The sequence below is a fragment of the Betta splendens genome, chromosome 4 (assembly GCF_900634795.4).
Source record: "Betta splendens chromosome 4, fBetSpl5.4, whole genome shotgun sequence".
Classification (NCBI taxonomy): domain Eukaryota; kingdom Metazoa; phylum Chordata; class Actinopteri; order Anabantiformes; family Osphronemidae; genus Betta; species Betta splendens.
The window spans coordinates 29,682,400-29,703,666 of NC_040884.2; the positions used below are offsets into that span (position 1 = coordinate 29,682,400).

The 21,267-nt window shown below is 45.6% G+C and overlaps 1 long non-coding RNA gene across 1 annotated transcript; it reads right to left on the bottom strand.

Moving 5' to 3' along the window:
* Positions 1 to 19,813: 19,813 nt before the first annotated feature.
* On the bottom strand, positions 19,814 to 20,562 carry LOC121202216 (uncharacterized). The gene is made up of 3 exons (XR_005897660.2): positions 20,458 to 20,562; positions 20,314 to 20,388; positions 19,814 to 20,220 (listed from the first exon to the last, which is right to left on the bottom strand). It is a non-coding gene; the product is annotated as an uncharacterized LOC121202216 (long non-coding RNA).
* Between the last annotated feature and the right edge of the window lie 705 nt (positions 20,563 to 21,267).

Consider the following 21,267-nt stretch of genomic DNA (forward strand, 5'->3'; position numbering starts at 1 on the left):
CTGGCGCTTCAACGATGTCATGCAAATGAAGGCCGTTTATCCCGCTTCATGGTATGTACTGTACAGCAGTAAGGACACAGCGGCTTGATGTTTTATTGATTTGTCTTCTACAAGGATATCGGGGATAAATAAATGATACAGCCTTGAATTAAAGGTGCTGCTGCTGTTCCTGATGCCATCCTGCTGTTGGGATTTACATGACTCTCAAGCAGAGAGCTAGGTTGCGGATGTGTTGCAGTGGTGGTCCAGTCTTCTCATACAGGATGGGAGGGCATGAAAACAAGTGGATTTCACAGTGCACACACACACACACACACACACACTGTTCTCCTCCTCCTCCTCCTTTAGCTGACCACCCTTCTTTATTGATAGTGGAATGCTTGACAAAGCAGGGTAATTAAAGCAATCGCGCCGGTTGGGTCTCATTGATAAAGATTGGAGCCGATGCACCTCTCTGTGGCGCGTCAGCGGCAGAGAGCCCCCGTCCCCTGGATCCCTCGTTCGCCTTTCATCTCCCCCACTCAGCCATGAAAAATTCATCCAAGACCTCCAGAAATATTTATTGTAAAATCTTAGGGAGAAGTGGTAGCACTGAAAAATTCATGGGCCTTACTCGCCTCCAACAGCTGTGGACCCCTAATTAATTTGATTGCTCACGTTACACAATAAATTCATTTGTACAATATCAGTCTGTCCTTTTTTCTCTGCTTGGTCTAATCCTGAAGACATTCAAAGACACATTGTACTGTATGATCTCTCCTCTTTTCTTCACTTGCCTTCCTGCCTTTAATTTGATAATTATTCTTTCATACAATAACCCCTGATGTGGAGGAGCCTATGATACAGATGCCTTACACAGTATGTCAGGCAGCTTCAGCTAATTTATTATTTTTGAATATTGCACTCTTAATGAGTGAAGTTATACAGTCATGCTAGCAGCTGTGGTAGTTTGTCCTGACTGAGCAGTGCTTTGAGTTTACAGATCTACTCACATACAATCTATCAAGTAATATTTATGTTGATGAGTCATTATACTTGTGTAAGTATGTATGTATGTAAGTATGGCTTGATGCATTCCACTGCAAAGTGGTAAACCTTTAGCCACAGGAGCTAAATACTACTGTATGTCCCTGAGGCAAGTGTGCCATAATTATAATTAATAAATAATAAATAATAATAATAATAAATAAATTAATTTATTTATTTTTACAGTTCACTTTGGATTTGTACTTATCACAGATACAATGCGCTAAACTAACTTTTTCACTAACGTGTATACAGAAATATTTTGCAGGTGAGACATGTCTGGACAACGTAATATCGTCACAGGTTTGTGACATCAAAACAACACCATCAAAAAACAAAGCAACTTCCCCACTGCTATTGTTCCAAGCAGGAGCTCAGATAGCTTGGTCTTGAACCGGCACTGGTCACCTGATGCCTTTTTATCCCTCTTACCCAACAGCAAACTTTACACAAAACAATCAAAAGTCAAAAATAAAATGAACAAACAAAGTATTCGGATATTTGGGTCGAAGAATTGAAACAGTTGGGTTTATGAGAACTAGAAAGTATATGAGGAGTATCAGTGAAAGCTCCAAATCTCTGCAAAGTAAATCACTTCTCTACGGCTGTGATGGTTTGTCTCCTTAGGATGTCGCATTTTGTCTCAGAGTCTGGGATTCAGGCAAACGTACAAATGCACAAATAAGATGATGCGCTTCAAGATTAGGCTTGTCATTTCTTCTATGCATTCATATGAGATATGAGCAGCAGCCAATCTGTAGGAAGCCCTGACAGCTAGTAACAGCCAGTAACAGCTCGGTGTGACAGGTGTCTTCCTCCGGTATGTAATCACAGTGTGAGCACTCGTGCTGTGTAAAACAGACAACAGTTTTTATAATGATGGAATATCTATGCCGTTCTGGCTTAAAGTGAGAGCTCTTGAGGATGCTTCAGAAGCTGTTTTATTTGGCCCTAACTCCGTCAGGAACATGTGAGCTAGGGCGGATGAGAGATTATAAGGTTCATCAGGCAATTCATTACAAGTAGGACCTGGTATTCGCTCTTACTGCCCACTGAGATTTGGTACCGGTCCAGTCCTGCACCAGATGTAAGCCAGAGGGGAGTGCTGGGTCGGGGTTAATGGCTACAGCATAGTATCATGTTCTGCTCTGTTGAAGTCCGGCCCCTCGCTCTGTCAAGAGGGCTTGGAGGTCAGTGGTGACATTAGTCTCAGCCCTATTCTTCATTAGCCTCGCTAATTACAGGGCTCCTCTGCAGGGATGGACGCTCATGCAGGGGCTGGGACGCACCATGAGCTGCCACATGCTGAGCATTGGCTGGCTACTTTAACAGTGACACTCCTTCCTCACTCAGGGCTTGCGCTGCCCGTTTAGACACATGTCGACATATCCACATCTAGGATCGCTTACTGGACTGTGCACTCTGACACGAAGCCCCAGAATTTTTGCATGCGGACAGGCCCTGCTGTCTGCGGCGCGAGAGCTCTGTTACAGGTGCTTCGCTCTCTTATTGATTGAAGGACGGCCTCTGACATCAGCTTTGGACTCTCTCGCTTCTTGGCGCTGTGTGGAAGACGGCTGGTAATGCCCCAGTGATGCTCTGAGGAACAATGCTGCCTGCTGGGCCACGTGTCAGGGTGATGATTGCTTTCTGACCTTGGCCAGCACCCCATCCATAATAAAACTCCCACTTCCTCTAAAGCTAAGTGGTAAAAGGGAACTTGCACATGTCTTTGTCTTTGATTTCTTGGCGCCTGTTGGCATTTGATCTTTAATGCATTTCCTCTTTTGCTGACTATACACCTCTGCCACCTGCCATCACGGCGCAACGCTCGGATGCCTTCATTCATTCACCGGTGGTCCTGTCCACAAACCTTTGATAAGGCTGTGATAACAAGTCAGATGGACCTTTAAGACTGCCTCATCTCAAGGTGTAGACCAAACCAGTGACCCTGATGTGGAAAACTAACCTTGCTATACTTCAAGGGATTTCCCACTGATGAATGTTTCTGAGTCCAGAAATAAAGAAATTCATGGATTACTTTGAAAAGTACAGTTCAATGTATTCCCTATATAGCAACTTAGAACAAAAGTCATCTCAAGACAGTTAAAAAGTGATGTTTAAGAATTCAATTATACAACTATACAAAAAAATGAACCTTTTCAATTCATCAATAAATCAATACATTAACACTGGAGAGAAAATACTCCCACTAAAGTTGGGCGGCCATCTGCTTCCACCGGTTGGGACGAGAGGATACGGAAGAGAGACAATAACAGGAGGCAAATGAGCACCAACAGAACACAGGCAGGATGTTTGGAGCTGTTTTGAGGCTTGTGCTGTCGTTTTATATTGGACTTTATTGAAATTATTATTGAAATTACTACAATCCTTTTTGTGACTCACAAGTCCCATTTTTCACCTTCAATCAATCTCAAAACATTTTGCTGTTCTCTCTAATGAACCAAACCCTGTGAATTGGCAGCAGGTCAGTTTCAGAGTCAGGGTTTTGTGCTTTCGGAGCGCTACGGAAACGGGAGCGGCGGTTATTAGCAAGTGAAAAAGTGGAAAGGGGAGCTGTGAGCAGCACAGAGGTACCATCCCATAACTTCTCTGCACATAGGCCTGTCTGAGGAACCTCATTGATCAGCTCCAAGTCTCTTGTTCAGCGCTAACCGCTATCCCTCATCCCGAGCTGTCACGGAGCCATCAAGATCAAATCCATGCCGCTACATGGCAGGCCTGAGAGTGTGTTCCTCTCTGATACCATACGATCCCAACAGACGGGGGAGCGATAGAAGGAGCCCAGCAGAAAAGCAGAACTGCTGCGACATCTTTGCCAACCATTACTGCCTTTTTTTTCGCGACACGGTTTTTGATATGTCACCTTATCAAAAACCGGGGGGGGGGGGTTAGGCTGCGCTTGCAGAAAAGTCAGCGAGAAAACGAGCACTTTGCATTCAATTGCTCCCCGTTTGGTACTTGTTTCCCCGCCGCATCCGGAGAAAAGAGCAGAAAAACAGATATCCAGTGGAGCGCTCGCTCCTTTTTCATCCCCATTGTCAAGTTAATTTACAGCAGAACCTTCCTCGACGCAGGATGCTCTGTGAGTTATTGATTATTTTCCTCTCTCTCTCAGAGCCATCATCCTGAGGCTTGATGGAACAATGAGGGCGGGTCGGGCCCCAGAGGAGCGGTACGTACAACTCTATACATGCCACTTTACACTTGTAGTCGCTGTCGAGAACATACAGCGGAATTCAATTTACACCGCTTTTAGACAAATGTAAATATATCGAGCACAATGCGTTAAAGTGGAAATCTCAGTGGACCGGGGTCATCAGACACCAGCAGATGGGAATTTGGTATGACTTCTACTAAAGGAGGTGTGAATGAAATCAGGATTGATATGTTTTTTAAAAAGTAAATTCTCCAAACAGCAGGTGTGAAACCACATTTTACTGGTTTGAACATTTTCTACCTTTCTAGGCTATCAACACGTTAATGGGCTTGGAGGCGGGGAAGGGCTTCCTCTGGACTGTTGTTATTTTTATTTTTAAAGAGAGCTGGGAGAATCCCTTTCCCACAGAGTGACAGACTGTGAGAGAAGCAGGGAGGAGCTGGAGTGAAGAGGTTGACCTGGTGGAACACTGCTGGAATGTCAACAAGCCTGGCTGACTCCACTAATCTCCATCACCTCCCAGGTACTCCCCCCTGTGATTAAACTGTCTAATGAACATGCCACACAGGTCACAATGCGGCTTCTCAGGCAGTTGGATGAGCTCAAATAAAGCACCTGGACGTTCATCAACTAGTTTAATTGGAATGCTGCTCGTCTTCATACTCTAACTTTTCTCTGACACGGCCTATTTTCCAGCCTAAATTTTCTAGGCGTAGATTTAATTCATAGCTTTCTTTCCGATTAACCCAGCCATATGATCCCGTATCATCGTAAAGCACTTCTCAGTCTGGGCTTTGTCAGTGTTTGCTAACAGTTGGCTCCATCGCGTTTATACTGTGTCACAAAAAGGAAAATCAAACAGAGGGATTGCTGCTTTTGATGTGAACAGATTAAACCATCAAAGATTTTAATTGTTTCTAAAACGCTTTCAGATCCTTAGTATTCCCTTTGCTGAGACTGTCTTCCATCTGTCTCCCAAATGCTGTAGCATGATAGGGGAAGCGGCGCCTACGGACGTATATGGTGCAGATCAAAGGATAAACATCTCATCTCACCACGGCAGCCATTGAAGCTGATACACAAATGACCAAGCATGAAGCTCTTTTATTAGTAAATGAGGGAGGTTACTCAAAAACAGCAATACCAAGTTCCATGTTTTTACAAATAGAATGTGTAGAAGTTGAACCTTTACAGGTAGCCTCATCAAAAAGTAGCATGACCCCTAAAATCACAGTAAACCCTGTTAGATCATCAAAATGTGTCAGTATCCATGAGATGCCCTGTCTTAAAGGTGCAGGTGGTGTTTATGAGGTTGCTCAGTCTGCTCTGTCTTTCTCTTAAGCTAGACACCATCTCCATCTTATAAGTAATCAACTACAGTTAATGAAGAAATACTGATTTATGCGAACAGGAAAATAACAACATCAGACAACAAGCAGCGCTAAACATCTATCATAGTGGTATTGCCCACAAGACCAGAGGGAAACAAAAATGTTTCCAAGGAATTAGATTTAGTTTATGCTCACCAATTTAATATGCATACGGTCTATATTGAGAAAAAAAGGAATGAAGTCATATCTACAGACACGCTTGGAATACAAATATAGAGGAATCACTTAGTGCTGGAAACCAATGTCACTGTACTGGTGACGTGGACTTTTCTTTCTCACGTCTATAAATACCAGCCAAATTGGGGCAATTAGGGACGTGAAAGTTGCTGGAGTGGTGGAAGCGCCCAAACTTTGTGCCAGCAGTAATCTCAGCTTCACAGCGGGTCTTGGCCTCGACTTCAACCTCTGTCTTTTATCTTGCCTTTGTTGCCGTGGCTGTGTCGAAGCAGCGGTTCAGCGCATCACCTCCCTCCTCTGGTGTGGCTCCACAAAGATCATTGCATTCTAGTAACAAGCCTCTGCCCTGGATCACCGCTACCGTCTCCACTACACCTCCCCCCCTCCCCCCGCTTTTCTCCTTCTCTTTCTCCTTGTTCCATGGCCCTATGCTTAGCAAACATCAAAGAGACCTATCATACCCCAATGGTTTAAATCTTTTAACAAGGAATAACAGCCGGAGTACATCCAGACCTCTCACGTTCTAGTCATGTCACCATGTGTTCCCACAATGATCGCCAGGGGAAAGGCTCTGGCCGGGTGGAGGTCTGTTCTGGTGCTGTGTGTTGTCTCCGCAGGATCGTGAGGGGGGGCCCCGGCACTGTGATCAGGGGCCAGGCCAAATTCTGTTTGAAATGTGAATGGGCTAATTTTCGTCAGCCTCCCTCATGCTAGGGGAAGTCCCAGGTGCCACAGCATGCCATGGGTCATCATTAAAAAATAAAATATATATTTAAAAAAAAGAAGTGTCACAGCATCTTGTGGCAACAAAAATTCATCCAACCAAGTCTTCTGCGAGGCTCCCGCATATTCACCTTCTTATTTTGTTTTATTTCCTCCCTTTTTTTCTTAGTTGGTGCATAAACAAACAAAATAGTGACTGATGTGCAGACGACCTCGCTCGAGATATGGGGTGGTAGTGGGGGTGGTGGGGGTAAGGGGGGCATCTGATTTGAAATTCAGACGGATTCTGTGATCAAAGGAGGCTCAATATCTCTCCGCCGTTCAAAGGGACGTGTATAAAACAAACGCGATGTGACCAAGTGTAGAGGAGCACTCATTAAGAGCTAAAGCAGATAATGACAGGTAAAGGAGAGGAGACGGCGCCACGCTCAAATTCTCTCCCCCCACTGAACAGGCGCTTGTTTGCTTTCGCGCGTGTTTTCCTGTGTCTTCCCCGCGCCTGCGTTTTTGTAGCTTTTGATATTGATTAGGGAGGGAATAGGAGAAGAGGTACGCGAGGGTTTCAGACGCCGCCATCCCGCTCCCTTTTGTCAGAGACAGCCCTTGAGTTCCCGCGCTGTTGTTCTGCGCCATGCGCCAGCACCGGGAGTTTGGGTTGCTTTGCACACAAAGTCACACGGAGCTAAACGCCTCCCTTTAGGGTCTGCAGGGCATAAACCGCCCCACTGTTTTCTCTTTTGTGTTGTGCGGCGTCGTTAGCGCGAGCGAGCGAATGTGAGTGTGACGCCCACTTTGTCAAAGCTCTCTGTAATAAAAACCAACTTTGCGCATTAACAACTAGAAGAAACACACATCAACCTAATGAACCGGCTGCACCGACTCTGGAGAGAGTGGGAGTCAACAATGCACGCTCCAGAATGCGCAACAAACCCAAAAGAAAAATAAGTATGGTTTTATTAAGCATTACATCTAGTTTTGATGTTTGCTCCGCTCCCCTGTCACTCTGCATTCAGGTCCTGACCTTCAGCGAGCATGCGGCTCCAAATGAGCCGGCTCAGTTTTGTAGTCTTTTTGTGCTTGGAGGAGCCATGAAATATTCAGGCTCAGTGCTTCCCTGAGACCAGGCTGGTGGCTGTGGCTTTGTTAGCGTGCCTCACCCTCCACTCCTCGCCCACTGTCCACTCTGCACCTTGAACCCTGCTCCTGAGGGGTGCGGTGGGGAAGGGAGGGAGCGGGTGGTCAGCCCGTTCCCTCCAAACATAATGTCCCGTTTTCTGCTCTTTACACCGCAGGTTTTTTTTTTTTAACTCTTCGCCGTCGTGTAATTCCTCCCACCTCATTGCTTGATAGTAGCATATCTGCTGTATGGCTATTTCCAGCAGGTAAGGGTGTGGGATATAGCTCTATGTGGACTTTGTCAATTCATGACCAATGGCGAGGTCCTGCATTATACACTAAGCTGAGCAGGAGAGCGGGTTTGTTTTATTCACAACCTTGTGGATTCAAACAGATTGCTCAGACTGGGGAATTGAAGCAGATACTATCATACAGGTCCAAGATATGGAGAGAGAACAGGTAGGAATAAACTATGTATAAAAGCAGTGGTAAGCTTCAGCCTCGGGCAAAGCTACATGGGCTACAATGTTACCCTCCCCAAAGCCACAATCAATTCGTGGCTTCACAGTATCCAAATGTTTATTTTTGCTCCGTTGAAATATAATGACAAGTCGTTCCAAGATGCAATTGGACCCTTGGCTCGCATTTGTATTACAAGGCACCTCGGTTTGATTTACCTTGGTTCAGGAGGAGCTCAGATGTGAACATGTTCTAAATATGATTTTATTAAACATTAGGTGCCTTTTTTGATGGACTGCATTTTCACTGCGACACGTCATGAAATGTCACAGACCTGCACGGCTTGAAAATGGACACGTCATATTTCTAGATCCCGACCGATTTCAACAATTCAGATCTCTCCCGGATTCAAATCCTGCATTTCAGACATAACAGCTGTCACATTTTACTGCTCTATCCCCCCTTTATAAAATAATCACCTGATTCAAATTCACACCACTGATGGATTTAAAGTATCATCTATATAATCCTATAATAATTTCCTCAATACGTCTGTCCAGATCTGCACTGATAAATAACTGTCCCAGACCAAATCCTTTGCAAAAGGGCAGGATGTTTGTATCAGTGTTCGCCCTGCGTGTGATATATCAAGCCGGGCTCTCTGCTCCGTCTAGCCTGACACGCACTTAATCCAGCCTGACGAAGGGATGCGCTCTGTCGGTTAGCAGGGGGCTTCACGGAGGCGGCGAGAGGCATCAAATCCCACCTCCACCCCAATCTCTTCCTCAACCTCCGACACACTACATCCATAAGTATTCCATTAACCTCAGTCCCACCCATCTGAAGAGCTGAACGCAGCTGAATCAGCCTGTGCGGATGTGTCTGGAGTCTTTGTCCATCTTCACACATTGTTGTATTCCTACCTGGCCACTCGCTAATCCGCCTTTTTGCATTGTTGCTCCTGGTTACTTGTCAGTGCCCTACGACCTAGTGCAGACAAGGTGCGAGTTCAAATGCTCAAAGTGCTCACTGGCACTTACCTCAGGGCCCCGCAGGCCCATTGCGGACTGTGATTCCATGTAAAACAGCTCTGAATCCCAGGCTGATAGTTAGTGTCACTGCATGTGTTTGTCCATTATGCAAATATTCACATATTTAACATTGTGTATTCACAGTGCTGATTAGAACCTGTTTTTGGCCTCATATGCGTCTTGGATGTTTTACAAAAGCAAACACCATAACGCCCAGCAGCACCTCCATAATCCTAAGCCTCACCACTAACCCTGCACACAAATAGAGATCTGTGTTAATGAAGCACACAAATAAAATCCATTATCAAAACACGCGCACTTTGGATAATTATGCAGTTTTCTAGCACTATCAGTGCATCTTTGCATCTCGTAATCCACTTGAACATTGAGCATGTTCCCCCACAGGAGCAGCATCGCCAGGCAGCTACTGATTTACACCTGCACTACTCCACGCTGCCACTAGGGGACAGTATGTGACTTGAAAACACATCGGGATGGAGGCAGCGCCTTGTCACGGCCCATGCGCGCGCTCCTGCAAATTAAACGAAAATCCAAAGTCAAATTGACGTTATCCTCTATAAAAGCAATTCTCGCAGCACGCACTGGCAGCGTCACGAGGACCCAGTGTGCTTGTGTGCGAATTTAGCCGCCTGTAAACAACAATAAGTTCTGGAGTGAGGCTGCATACATGAAGAATAGCACATATGTAACAGCCAACCATGGCGGTATTAGTGGCTCGGCCCTTGTTTTCACTGTGAGGTGTACATCTCAGAGGAAGCTGTCATTTAAAAAGAGAGGCTGATTTTACATCATGCTCGTGCACGCGTGTTTATAATAATGCATTTCGATTCATAAAAACATACGTTTTATGATAATTGCTTAATTAATACAAACTCGTGGCTCCAGATGTCGGCGTGTTCGATGTTACACCCCCTGTCAACGCCTAGCGTTTGGATTTACACTTGTCTTGCGCGCGCTGCTGTGGAGACCCTCGGTTCTTCATACTTCATGATAAACGCTTATAATTCGAGAGGCCTTTCAACATGTGTAGATAAAGGCAGATTACTCGTCCGATCATGCACAATTAGACGCGCTTGAATTGTTTCAAAGTGAATGACGCGCGGCACAAAAAAAAACAAAAAAAAAAAAACAAGAGATCCGTTAGCGTCTGAAAACGCAGGTGGGCAAACTGTGGCGCTGACACGTGGACCGGTCCACGAGCACAGTCAATTAGGAGCGGCTGCAGATTATTTGTTAATTAAATAGGGGCTACCTTAACCACAGAGGTACAGCGGCTCACACCTTACGGTGCAACACTAACAGCTGCCAGGCCTTGTTCTGCGGAGAGAGAGGGGGCTGTTCATTAAGCAGCGCCATCTCTCCTGGGCTTGTCCACCTGCCTTGATCACGTTTGCATTAATAATGCATCGCCGAGTGCAGTAATACAACCATTACATTCCCTGCTCCTCTCAGCCTCTCGCTGGCAGCTCTGCCACCACAACATGGGGGGAAAATTGTAATCTTTTTCTCCTTTATCCGGGGCTCCTCTTATATTGCCACCCCAAAGAACACATTTCTGCTGTATACACACACCAAAATGGCTTTACCCCTCTCTCTTCTGGGTTCACTGCACTTTGAAGACAATGCTGCAGACGCGGCTTCCGCTGGATGAAAGTTGACCGTTTGGAATCACTAGTCTGACGAGCGCTCGTTCCTCCGCGCTCTCTCATCTGAGATGATGTATCGCAGGCGCGCAAGAACGACGGTGTTTGTTTCCTCGGCGCGAGACGCAGATGTGGCCGCAGATGCGCTTCTCAAGGTGACCATGAATTCTAATGGCATTGAGAATTGTTTGGGAAGACGCCGTCAATGATTGGAGCTCGCCTGATTTGCATAGATTTGCAACACCTGTAATTAAAACTAAACATAACACGGTCTTTAAATAAGTGCCCAACATCTGAGAAAAAGACGCCTTTTCCTTGTTAAAATTCACAGAATAATTGTCTTTGTATAGGAGAACAGTATATCCAAACAGTCAATAGGAGAAGCGGAAGCGGTTGCAGAGCAGCCGTGACTGCTTGCTGGCTGGGCAAATATTACTTATTATTTACTAATGTAACTCTCCTAAGCCTGAGCTCAGATTTCCATTTGGAAGCAAACATTAAGGAGATTCAGGAGCCATCCAAGTGGCCAAGTAATTAATGTTACCATGCACGCCCAAGATATTAGAATGTTAACAGTGTTGGAGCCATGTGATTCCGAATACAGAGTGAGGGCTTTATTACTACAGCCCAGACAGGGGGTGACATCCTTCCTAATTGGGGACATCAGAGTTCCTGCTGCTGCGTCTTATCCTCAGTTCAGATCGCTCCTTTTTTTAATTTATTCACTTTCGCGTCCCTCTCTTCTCCCCCCTCTTCCTTTCTCCTTCTCTCTTTCTCTCGCTCCTTATCACTGGGATCTGCTCTCATTAGCAGTCGACTGCGGCCCCCCTCGTTTGCATTTCAAGTGGCGGCGCTGTGCAGGAGCAGCCCCGCATTACCGTCAGGCAGAGAGAGAGCGAGCGAGCGAGCAAGTGAGCGAGCAATAGAGAGAGAGAGAGCGAGCAGCAGCCGTCGCATGCAGTTGATGCTTCATCACTGTGCCGCATCCCGACATCTGGGGCCGTCTTTTTTCCCATGAGCACCAGTGTGTCATTAACAGGATTAATCTGGGCCCTAATTTCCTAATGATCGCTGTTTTAATGTATGTGAACGAGTGCAGTCTCTTGACTCATTACCGCCAATTTGCCTGAGACACACATAATCAGACTCTCTAACAACCCACCAACATTTATTTTTGCTAATATGATTTTTTTCCACTGTGGATAGAGCAAACACAGTTTAGTTCTGGCTGAGTGGATTCCCAATCAGCGCTTATTATACGCTTTACCGAAACTGAATGACATGCAAATGAGCGAAATCTCATTTATCTGTGGACGCGTGGCTGACTGTTACTTTATGGGGCTGCTTGGTTTCTTTTCTTAAATAATGATGCACCGTACGTCCTGGTGACGATGACTGTGAAGCTGTGTTTGCAAAAATAACATTTGACCTCCTTCAGGAAAGTTTTACCGTCAAAACTTATATTAACAATACCAGCAGCGTAAGTTAGAACACATACTACACAATGCAGCAGTAACCCGGTAAGCTCACTTAAACATTAACATCAACTGTACTATTGACTGGGGAAATGGTCTGGGATTTTGTGGCTAGTGGTACCACACCATCATACAAACACACAGATGTATTCAAGCCCCGGGGCAGCTGCAGGGCAGACCTGTGAAACCTGGCCATGGTGCCTTGGTTTAAGGGAAAGTCTCAAGGATCTTCACCCAGGAGGATCCTCTGTGGCTTCTGTGACAGTTGACCTTTTACCCCTGCAGGCTCCGCAGCGGTTGAAAAAAAAAAAAACGAGAAAGATTTGGTTCAAGTTGCATGTTTGCAGGTCAGCGGCCCCCGTGTGATTTCATGAAGCTGAACCGCAACAGAAAGTGTAGTTGACACAATCTTTAATATTAATGCTCGACATATATGAAGGTTTGCTTTAAGTCTTTATGCGGTGACAGATGAAACAAAGCTTATTGCTGCAGTTCTGTGATTGATTTAGTTACAACACGCCACCATGCTCAGTGCAAACCCAGGGCAGACCCACCGTAAGCGCACACAGGCGTGTTTAATTGTCTCTCACCAGAGAAACGCTTCGTTACATGTGACTCGAACGAGACTGAAGTTGAACCGTGTTTTAGGTCTCTGTGACACTTTAAAGCTTGTATTAAGCTGTGTCCATGTCTGACACATGTTTCACCAGCATGGCGGGGCATTTTAAATTAAAATTAAATTTAATTCTTATCCAGATGTGTTGTTAGCAAAATGTGATATGAATCCCATCATCTCAATATGAAGGACGGCCCCTTCCACACATCACACATGTAATAAACAACAATATTGCTTCTTTTTACTCCTAGATCTGTTTGCTTGGTAGTTTAATATATAATGCATGGTATTTATGAGCTGTTCATATGTTTTGTTTACAAAATTTCAGTTTGCAAAACAACCAGCGTAATGTGAGTTAAAGGAAATAAAATATTTATTCTTCTTTCAGAAAAGAAGAAAAGATAAGATATATTTTAACATAAAAAACATTCAAACACTACAAAATCAATTCAGAGTTTTGACTCAACGTATTCAGGACGTACACAACTGGTGACATCCATATATTAAATATTTATATTCACGTATGTTGCATCGTCACACCTGGAGAGGGACTTGCCAACTTCCCAGGCCCGCCAACAATTTCACTCTCGTGCGGCGTGTGGATGGCACATGTGCGAGGTGTCAGCGGAGTAAGCTAAACCTCCGTCTCCAAACCCACCGATGCGCAGCTGCCAAGAGAATCAGCGCTCCGGCTTCCACTATTTAAAAAGTGATGAGAAAGACATTTAAACATAACCGATATCTGATTTCATCTGTGACGAAATATTAATTAAAGCCCTTTAAATGTCAGCCTGCTAATTGGTTTGCACCTGCATGCGAGGAGCGGATTCCGTGATTAATATTACCCCCAACTCACCCTTCTATCCCCGGTAAAAACTCCCGGTACAAGTAGAGGAGTGCAGGGTAAATATTGAATCTGGGACTAAACTCCTGCCGTACGCGGTAGAACAGGGGGAAAGATGTGTGAGAGTGGAGAAGCTGTCCTAATTAAGGAGCTGTAATCAGGCTTGGAGCTAGGGGGTAACTCCCTGGGTGTCATTTGTGATATTAAACCATGCTGTCCTCCTCCTCCTGTTTGTTGTGCTTCACTGGCTGGAGCTAATCCCTTTTAATATAGCTGCAAATATGCAAATGGCCATTTCAATATACCAAACCTGCGATGGAGATCCTCTTTTAATTCAACAAAAGTCAAGAGCAGGACCTTGTCAGTCAAACTCCTTTCCCCTTCATAATAATACTAATGTTTTCCCATTACGCACCGTCCAACTAATTAAGGTGAAGTTCGTGTGGGGATGGATTTGTGTTTCCCAGAGGGACATGGGCCGTGACTTTTTCCACTTTTCAGGCCTGGCCTCAGGTGGGTCTGAAAGTTGTTTGCCTACACTCTTCGCGAAATAATGCAAAAACGGGGATGCACATAACGAACGGCTCGAGTCCCCTGGCGCGTGCAATGCTCTCCGCAGGAGCGGCCGTGGAATGAAAAGCTCAGCATCACTGTCTGTGGATGAATGGTGCCGTTTCTAAGCAGGGGTTGGAAAGGCCAAGTACCCCACAATGAGATAGCAGCATTTATATCCTTGCGACACAATTCATAAATAATGGATGAGTCTGTAGATCTCCAGCACCCTGTGCATCTACATGTCACAAGTGACTCAATGATGATACCATAAAGCAGAGCTAAAGTGGTTTAAGGTCTATTCTGTGGAAGTCTCGGGATAAAGAGGGCTAAGAGAACCAAGGGACACACTTCCTCTAGTATTCCCCCGCCGTCTGTGGGGAATAAGAGAGGAAGAAAAACTCTGCTCTCAGCTGCTTAACCCCCAACTAAAAGCATCCCAAGAACTCTGCTGCAAGCAGCTGGTGGTGGAGGGTTGGCCAGCGCAGAACGGGACAGCGCCTCGTTTGAGGGACGCCGGCGGGATGAATCGGCCCACGCGACCTTCGTGAAGCATTCTCAGAGCACATCGGCCAACTCCCAGTTGTGGGTACAGCAATATTGGGGAAGTAAAGTTAGCTGATATGTGTGGGGGCAGCTTAGCACGTTTAGACCAAGGCGTTTACCGTCTTACCAATGCCTCTAAATAGAATGCAATCAAAGTAAACCAAAGCAAAAGTGCCAGGAGTCACTGTATACACGAGCAAGTTCAGGGGTTTTTAAGAGCCTCTGAGACCTTTGTTCACCACCTTGGTTTGTTTATGTGCTTGTGCTCTGACTCTACCTGTAATTTCAGTCCTTTTATTTCATTTGCTCGTCATTTATCTACGCATATGTTTTCTTTCCATGCAGAGTGCTAAGCCTTCACGGCCGCTGGGCTCTCAGTGCGCATTCAGCACTTACTGAATCTGATAATGGGGTGATTATTGTTTGAATATGAATATGATTAATTACATGTAAGAATATATGTCTATGAAGCCTGTCTGTATGTACTGTCAGCCAATCACTGTGAGATGCTAATGGGCACGATGCCTGACTTGACAGTTGTTTGAAGGTGTTACCTCCAGTAAGACGCCAGTGCTGGGTTATGACCTGTTGTTAATAGTAGTCAGATGCATCCCTATAGGCGCGAATGAGGTGAAAATGAAGATCAGTCAGAAACGGCTGAGACCACGAATTCACTGGGTGTTTGTGTGTCATGTGCAGCTCAAAACAGGATTAGGCTTAATACAGATGCCAAAAAAGGGGGGAAACCCTCCCAGGCTTCACAATAAAGCATCACTTCACTTTGCTTCACTTCCTCCGCAGCAGCTGGATCCAGTCTGGCAAAGCCTCTCAACGTGCTTTTTTAACTTGCTGGGTAAACTCAGCCACCCTCCTGCCCCTTCAAATAGCTGTGGAAGAAGCTCCTTCAGTGGCTGCTCAATTATTGATTGACAGTAAAAAGCTTGTGGGTTCATTAAGATCATAGATGCACTGGGGGTAATGCTCTAAAACTGGGGTAACTGCACAGCACTTAGTCACAGATGGCCCGGTAACAGTGCTGAATAGCTGGGAGGAAGGAGACAGACAGGAGTCTCGGTATCACACTGAACCCGGTATTGGTGTACCATTAAACACTGAGCCAGACTGCTTCTGCTAAGGATCTGTGTATCTGCTCGAGGGGAGCTCAAAGCAACAGCCACAGACGATCTCCTCAAGGATGCCACGCAGACGTCACCTCTTAGTCTTGTTAGAAGGAGGCGCCTAGCTCGAGATGCCGCGCGAATTAAGCCCGTCGCCTGCTAAAGCGCATGAATATCCATACGGGTGACGGAATCAAAGCGCCGACGACTTGTTCCCGAGAACACAGCCTGGGTATGCGCCGTAGCCAACACACTTCTACCCACATGAATGACATTATGTGACATTCCTGCCTGATAGGCGCCGACACTGTACCTCCCAGAGTCAGTTTATTGGGGGAGCTTACATTTCAGGGAGCAGGGGTGAAGTCTGGCTGTGACACAGTGAAGCCAGGAAACGGAAGCAAGGAGCATATGAAACAAGAGACTACTTCATTAAAGAAGCTGCTATCTGGGTCACTCCAACTAACTGCATAAAGATCCCTGAATTATTAACCATAATTGGGGCACCTAGTTGAAAAAGATTGAATCAGAAGAGGGAATCTTTAATAGTAAGTCTACAGGATTGTGTTTACCGGCACTGGCGCCTAATTATCGCAGCGAAAAACACACACGATATTAAACCCTGGAAATCTTTGTCTGGTTCTGTTCCTTCGTGTTAAATTGGCAACAATAAGCAGGAAAGCAAGTTGATAAATAGAGCAGTGATTGTTGTTCACAGGCTGCCAAGCAATAACCACCATGTTAATACGAAAAGGTTTTCTTGACTCGCCGTACTGTGTGCTCATAATTAAGTCAGAGAGAGGACTTTTCCATTCCCCCCCGAGGTGGACCAGGTTAAATTGAGTTGAAAATGAGATTTTAGCATCTCCTGCAAAATAGCGGGGAGCTGAACTTGGGTATGATCTCTGTTAATAGAGTGAGAGCACAGGAGAATTTGGTGTTACGCTGTGAATAGAGGCAGAGCAGGTGGAAACCAAGATCCTTTTCATGAACAGGCATGAAGTCAATTAGACAGGAGGAAGGGAGTGTGAAGAGTGGTGGGAGGAACGTGTGCGTGTACAGCAGGCAGGAGGAATCCGAAGTCGCGGTTAGTGTTGTTTCACGCAACGAGAGAAGACGCAGGCTTGGCCCAACATCTGGGCTGCTGGAGGAAAATGCTGCTTGGATTGTTTGGGGCTCTACACAGTTGCGCTCTCATAACAGGCCGTGAGGCTGATTTTCTCTTGTTATCTTCCCAGCCATGATTTTGGGCCACGAGCGATCGGAGGCACTGGTGGCGTCTGTCGGCGTTGACGCACACACAGCGTTTAGTGTGATCGGGTCTTTTACTCAAGCTTTTGTTTTTTCCTACTACGATTTTACAACTGTAATAGAGCCAATCACAGCCTGTGTGCATCCAGCATTAGCTTTTAGCAACTAGCTAATAAGCAAAATAAGCACCTGAACATCATGAGCCAAACGTGGCTTCAATTCAATTCAAATTTATTTAAATATCTTAAAATCACAACAAGGTTATCTCAAGGCACTTTGCAAGTAAAGGTTTAAGACCTCAAATCCCCCACACAGCAAGCGTTTAATTGCGAAATTAATAAGAATTTTCCCAACACTTGTTACTACTCTGTTTATTACAGACTATGAAAACTACTCATAGATGTTTAGATAAAGGGACTTTCTGTATATGGTACTGTATATATTTTTAATACCTAATTCTAATTGCATGTGAAAACTACTACCTCTGCTATATTTAGCTGTATGATTGCTCTATTTCTACTGTATTTCCTATACCCATTTCCCACAGTATACAGTAGATGTAGTTGGATGCCCAGGATTAATCCAAACCCCGTTCTACTGTAACTTTTCGAGACGCTGCTCTCGCCGTGGGGGGTCAGGGAGCATCTTTCAATTAAACCCTGTTGTTTTTAACAACCCAAATATACAATCAAGCTAATTGGTGAAGCCACCATGCTCCATTGTGGCAAATGATGAGGGGGCAGGTCTCGTTAGTCCCCTCTCGTTGGCCTTTCGCCGTGATCTGCTTCACTAGGCACACTCTTGCCCTCCCCATTAGGACGATCCCCAGAGGAAAGCCTTTTCCCTGCATTACACTGTAACAGGCTTGTTAATAATACATTAATGAAGAGCTGCTCCTCCAGATTAGGTGGTGGCCCCCTCTGATAATGGGGAGCTGGAGGAGGGCCAGGCAATCACCTCACCGTTGTAATCTAACCTTGGGTTAAATAAGCTTTTGTTAGTGAGAGAGAGCGAGTGCGAGAGGGGAGGAGGAGGAGGAGAGCTGGCGAAGAACACTTGCCCAAGGAAAATGTAAATGAATCTTTTGTCTCAGACACGGGTGGAAATATGAAGCAGTGAGGAAGCAGAACTAAAGCTGCTGTTTGTGGCCTCACCGTACATAATTGTATGGTGGAAACACAATTACCAGATACTTTAGGAGATGACAGGTGACTGTTGCTCTCTGCTTGTGAAGTGCTGTAGACGGTGGGGTTTGGGTGTGTGTGTGTGGGGGGGGGCACTTACAGCACCGTCAGCAAGTGTGTGGCAGGAACGTGTCAAATCTCCGCCTTCCCTCCGTGAGTGACGGTGCGTGGTTCCGCACGGGGTGTTCCGCTGCGGGTTCTGGGATTGCTGCCTGCAAATACATTCTGATGCTCGCAATCAACAAACAATAAACACCGAGGGAGGGGGGCACAAAACAAAACAGCAAAGAGTTTGGTTTAAATATTTTAAATACCCTGCGCTCTTTTTGAACGCTGTTCCACTCGCTGGATGTATATGCTTGTCTTGTCTGCCTGCTGTTTTGGCAGGCTCTTCCCCTCTGTCTGTCTCCTAATGGAAATCTTGATAGAAATATCAGAAGGGGATTTTAATCACAGGGGTGTTGTGCATGCTTACTTATCTGAACCACGGAGGAAGAAAGAACTTTCCCGCCGACGCTGTCACCCTCTCTCATGCAGCAGCCTCTGTCAGGGAGGAATGCGCCTAAAGACACGTCTCCCATTCAGCCTATGTAACACTTGCCAAACTGCAGCAAACTTAAGAGCAGCCGAGAACAAACGGAATGCGGAAGCGATAGAAAAATAAGATCGAATGAAATGTTTCCTAGAGTCAAATACAGTATGTTAAAGGAGCGCCTTGAGAGAAAACATTCAGGGGGAGAAGGTAAACACAACCATTAAGTTTCTAACGCACAGGGAATTTGGATGCTTCTGTCTCCTCATCCCCCTCCCTCTACTCCCCCCCGCCACCAACGCAGTCTTTGTTTGCTTTCCTTCTTTTCGGTGTCTTGATGGGACAATTTTAACAAATCAAGTATTTAATTTGAGCTTCTGGAGATGAAACGCAGCCGGCAGGTCGACGGGGTGACGCCCGTCGCGCTGCCTCCCCCACTCTCTCCCTCCCTCCCGCCTCCACGTACCAATGGCTGCTTCATTGTGCTGCGGCTGTAACCGTGATGTCCCCACGCCTGTAAAGTTACTGCCGAGAATCTCGACTACATCTAAGACACGTCTTTTACTTTTGTCTGTAATAAATAAATAACAGCACAAATAAAACTTTGGGGAGTGGATTCAAAATGAAGAGCGGCTGCTGCGGCAGAGTCAGTCGTGTTCAATTAAGTCCTAATAACCAATGTTCTTTCTAAAGTCGGGGTAATTTGAAGCTCCCTGATGTTTTCATACAGGCCCTTTTCTACTCATCTCCACATAAAAGGGGCAGTTCAGAAATTGTTGTCCCAAAGTAAGTTCTAAAAAGACCTTCAAATCATTAAGTATGAGTTTTCAAAGAGCTGCTGATTGAAAGCCAATGGGAAAGTCCTTACACTTTTATCTGGGATGTTAAAGAAAAAGATGAGGATCTTGAGCCTGGGCCTTTCAGATAAGTGAATATATTTAATTTTTGAAAGAATCACAGAGTTGGTGTCTTTGGTCTCACGCCTACTGGGACCAAGGCGTGAAGTCAAAGTTTTTTTCTCTCCATCTCTCACCCTGCTGTACTTATAAAGAGGAATAGGCCCTGAAACCTCACTGGGCCCCTAAGTTGATTTATTTATCAGGTCTACTCTGCTCCCGAGTGATGGCTGTGTGATAGATACCCAGGGGTGGGTCTTCGCGAAGCACCCCCTCCTCCCCATCCTCCTGCCTCCCGCTCCCTCGTCGTGGCATCAGAGCTCACGCCTTGACACCAGGCTTTCATCGGGGGGCACGGCTCAGGCCCCTGCGTCTAATGAATCCCGAGCGAGCCTGCTGCCGCCGCTGCTGCTGCTGCTGGCGTGTACGGGAACACGGCTGACCATTAAACGCAGACAAGTTAGGTTTCACATTCCCACCTCATCCACTCCGCTGTGTGGCTCAGATGTGGGGCTGCGCTGTACGTCCTACCCATATGCCGCAGCTGTTTGTTTAGCCCTAGGAGAGCTCTCTGTCACGCTGCCAACACTGCACTCCAACAGACTCCTGGAAACCACACACGGATTACAACAAAAAAGAAACTCCCTCATTGACCTGATATGGAAAGAAACGCACCATGAAGAAAAAACTCTTAAGCATAAGAAAAACACTGGCACCATTTCTCTAGAAAGACACAACTTTTAGGCCTCCTGCTGTCAGGAGTCCCGAAAATTCCTTTTGTTATTTGTTCCAAAATGGCTGCTGTTGGTAACAGAAAACACTTGTTTGTTGTTGTTTGGTTTACGTCGCCGTGTTCCAACATGTTAACGGCGCGGGGACCCGCTGATAGAAGGAACATCTGGCTTTTGTGCATAGCTGAAAGAGTACACATCCATTATACATGATGTTCTGAGAGCCGGAGCCAGCTCCTCAATCAGCGCAAACACAGGCACACGTAATAACACACTCCCTTCCTATATGTTTACCAGCCAAGCGCCACAAACGCGATCTCACATATAGCACGATCTCACCGAATGTGTAGGAGATAGATCAAACTGAATTCTAACCTTTTGTGCCACTTACAGATTTTGGGCAAACAGAGTTAAATATTGAGTTTTCCAATTAGGGGAAAATCTGTGAGAAAACAGATGGATTAGCAGTTGTGTTACAGGCAACACCTGAATTCTGTCAATAATTACACCAAGCTTAAGGTGGGAGGCATATTAGCTCAAACCTACTAATCTCCTGACATAATAAGCTCATGTCTTATGTGCAAAAAAAATATATTTTACTGCAAAACACTGCTTTTTTAAACTAAACGCCTTTTTGCAGCCCTTCATTCGTTTACATCAGGGATAGACACAGATGACCATGCTAAACCCAAATAATATGTCAAACAGTCCATGAAAATGTTTCAACCTGCCACATGCGAATGCAAACTTCAGC